Below are 4,112 nucleotides of genomic sequence, written 5' to 3' on the forward strand. Positions count from 1 at the left end.
AGGGCTTCTGGGCCAGTAGTGTGAGGACAGAAGTCTGAGAACACAAGCTAGACTTGGGCTTCAGGCCGAGGGCAAGGCAGGTACCCCCTGCACATCTGAACAATATCTCATGCATCTGAAGTCACGGCGAGGATCAGACGTTGGCTCAGGTTGTAGTTTCTGTGCATGACTGCCCCTTCATGAACGGAGAGGAATCTCAAGGCCATGAAGGTGTTCCCACGTTGGGAGTTCTGGGATGGCCCCTTCAAGGATTCCTTCTGCGGGACAATTGAGACCTGTTGGGCAGCTCCAACACATCCCATATGGAATGACTCCAGAGCAACATTCGAGGATGTATGCCAGGGAAGCCCGCCTCGAATTCCAAATGTCTCCTAGCAACAAGACAGTTGAGATCGGATGGCTCTGCGGAGAAACCGGGATGGCTGAGTTGAAATGGACTTTCCTGAGCATGGGGCCTAATGTTTGTTTGTGTCCATGAAGACCTTGGAATGGGGCGGTGGCACCGGGACTCTGAAGTATTCTCCTAAGATTTTGACATAGGTCCCATGCACAAGTTTCTTCGTGGAGACGAGATGTTTTCTGATGGGTGCCTCAGGAAACCCCCTCTGCTGGTATTGGAATCCATGCTTTTGAGGAGACATGCCTGTAAACCAAAGCCATGGATCCGATTATGGCCTAGGTTCCTGTCTGGTACCATCTCTTTCTCTGGGGACATCCATGTATGGTATGAGCGGAGGTAGATGCTCAGCTGGTGTAAGACCGCCCTTGTTTGTCCACAAAGACCTACATATTGGGATGGCCTCGGGGACTTTGGAGGGTTCTCCTAATTTGTACAATTTTGGACAATGGAATGGGCAGAATTACCATGCATGGGGTAGGAACAGTCCTATTGTGTGGCTCCAGGGGCCCCAGCCTGGAGGGTGTGTGGCCCAGGACTTTGAGGACAGAGGTCTGAAAACACAAACTCAGCTGAGGTTTGGGGACGTAGGTGTGGCAGTCCCAATCTACAAACCATGAGAATAACTCTTCAGGATACGAAGAAAGAGCGAGTCTGAGGCGCTTGTTCTGGCTTTGGTCTCTGGATTTTGTGTCAACCATGGCCGTGGAATGTGGTGAAGCTCATGGGCCATGGACGAACTTTCCTCTCTGTGGATTTGGCCCGGTACCAATTGTTTTTCGTCAATCTGTGGGTTGGGAGGTCTCCTTTCAGGTTTGTTACCTCAGGTGTCCCAACCAAAGACGAATTCCAAAGTAGAGCCCTGGGGAAGAGTGAAGGGACAACCAAACTATGGTTAAAATTTGGGGCCGAGGGGCATGGCAGGCTCATATGCTGTCTCGTCATCCAGCCACTGAGAGGCCTTACTTTAAGACTGGGCTCAGGCTGAGGGTCACAATGTGTGTTTGTGACCAATGTGGCCCGCGAGCATGTGCGAGGCCTCATGGGCCACACTGGTTTCATCTACACAGAACTTTGGACAACATGCCAGTCACAAGGTCCCTTGCCATGGGGAAGGAGTTCTGATTTCTGCATCATTTTTAACCCTGGGCTGTGGTTGGATATAAGGTCTAAGTTGTGAATCCTGAAAACCACAGTTGGGAAGAGATGATGACCTAAGGCCATGGTGGTTCTGATGTGCTCAGTGTGCGGTCAGCTGCCTGGTTGTTGGTCAGGAGATTCAGGCTCAGGTTGTGTCAGACAGTGCATTAGTGCCCAGGTTAGACTATATAATTTGGGTACAGTCGAGTGCCGTTAGGTTGATCCTTATTTGAGGTGCCCGAGCAGTTCATTAGGCAAGATATTTTTTCTAGAGGGCAGGCACAGTGCTGCATTGTGGGTCCGGAATTGCCAAACGTGAGGGCATCTGGGCCAGTAGTGTGAGGACAAAAGTCTGAGAACAAAAGCTAGACTTGGGCTTCAGGCCGAGGGCAAGGCAGGTACCCCCTGCACATCTGAACCAATATCTCATGCATCTGAAGTCACGGCGAGGATCAGACGTTGGCTCAGGTTGTAGTTTCTGTGCATGACTGCCCCTTCATGAACGGAGAGGAATCTCAAGGCCATGGAGGTTTTCCCACGTTGGGACTTGTGGGATGCCCCCTTCAAGGATACCTTCTGCGGGAGAATTGAGACCTGTTGGGCAGCTCCAACACATCCCATATGGAATGACTCCAGAGCACCAATCGAGGATGGATGCCAGGGAAGCCCGCCTCGCATTCCAATTGTCTCCTAGCAACAAGACAGTTGAGATCGGATGGCTATTGGGAGCAACCAGGGTGGCTGAGTTGAAATGGACTTTCCTGAGCATGGGGCCTAATGTGTGTTTGTGTCCATGAGGACCTTGGAATGGGGCGGTGGCACCGGGACTCTGAAGTATTCTCCTAAGATTTTGACATAGGTCCCATGCACAAGTTTTTTGTGGAGACGAGATTTTTTCTGAGGGATGCCTCAGGAAACCTGCTATGCTGGTATTGGAATCCAGGATTTTGAGGAGACATGCCTGTAAACCAAAGCAACGGGTCCGATTATGGCCGAGGGTCCGGTCTGGTTCCATCTCCTTCTCTTGGTACATCCATCTATGGTATGAGTGGAGGTAGATGCTCAGCTGGTGTCAGTCCGCCTTTGTTTGTCCACAGAGACCTACATATTGGGATGGCCTCGGGGACTTTGGAGGGTTCTCCTAATTTGTACAATTTTGGACAATGGAATGGGCAGAATTCCCATGCATGGGGTAGGCACAGTCCTAATGTGTAGCTCCAGGGGCCCCAGCATGGAGGGTGTGTGGCCCAGGACTTTGAGGACAGAAGTCTGAAAACACAAACTCAGCTTAGGTTTGGGGACGTAGGTATGGCAGGCCCAATCTACAAACCATGAGCAGAACTCTTCAGGATGTGAAGAAAGAGCGAGTCTGAGGCGCTTGCTCAGGCTTTGGTCTCTGGATTTTGTGTCAACGATGGCCATGGAATGTGGGGAGGCCTCATGGGCCATGGACGAATCTTCCTCTCTGTGGATTTGGCCCGGTCTCAATTGTTTTTCGTCAATCTGTTGAATGGGAGGTCTCCTTTCAGTTTTGTTACCTCAGGTGTCCCAACCAAAGAGGAATTCCAAAGCAGAGCCCTGGGGAAGAGTGAAGGGACAACCCAAACTATGGTTAAAATTTGGGGCCTAGGGGCATGGCAGGCCCCATATGCTGTCTCTTCATCCAGCCACTGAGAGGCCTTACTTGTGACTGGGCTCAGGCTGAGGTTCACAATGTGTGTTTGTGACCAATGTGGCTGGCGGGCATGGGCGGGGACTCATGGGCCACACTGGTTTCAACTAAACTGAACTTTGGAGAAGATGCCAATCACAAGGTCTCTTTCCATGGTGAAGGAGTTCTGATTTCTGCATCATTTTCAACCCTGGGCAGTGTTTGGAGATAAGGTCTAGGTTCGGAAGCCTGAAACCCGCAGTTGGGAAGAGATGATGACCTAAGGCCATGGTGGGTCTGATGTGCTCAGTGTGCGGTCAGCTGCCTGGTTGTTGGTCAGGAAGTTCGGGCTCAGGTTGTGTCAAACAGTGCATTGGTGCCCAGGTTAGACTCTATAATTTGGGTACAGTCGAGTGCCGTGTAGGTTGATCCTCATTTAAGGTGACTGGGCAGCTCATTAGGCAAGATATTTTTTCTAGAGGGCAGGCACAGTGCTGCATTGTGGGTCTGGGATTGCCAAACTTGAGGGCTTCTGGGCCAGTAGTGTGAGGACAGAAGTCTGAGAACACAAGCTAGACTTGGGCTTCAGGCCGAGGGCAAGGCAGGTACCCCCTGCACATCTGAACCAATATCTCATGCATCTGAAGTCACGGCGAGGATCAGACGTTGGCTCAGGTTGTAGTTTCTGTGCATGACTGCCCCTTCATGAACGGAGAGGAATCTCAAGGCCATGGAGGTTTTCCCACGTTGGGAGTTGTGGGATGCCCCCTTCAAGGATTCCTTCTGCGGGACAATTGAGACCTGTTGGGCAGCTCCAAAACATCCCATATGGAATGACTCCAGAGCACCGTTCGAGGATGGATGCCAGGAAAGATCGCCTCGCATTCCAATAGTCTCCTAGCTACAAGACAGTTGAGATCGGAT

This window comes from Mustela nivalis, assembly GCF_964662115.1.
Source record: "Mustela nivalis genome assembly, contig: HAP1_SCAFFOLD_63, whole genome shotgun sequence".
Lineage (NCBI taxonomy): Eukaryota > Metazoa > Chordata > Mammalia > Carnivora > Mustelidae > Mustela > Mustela nivalis.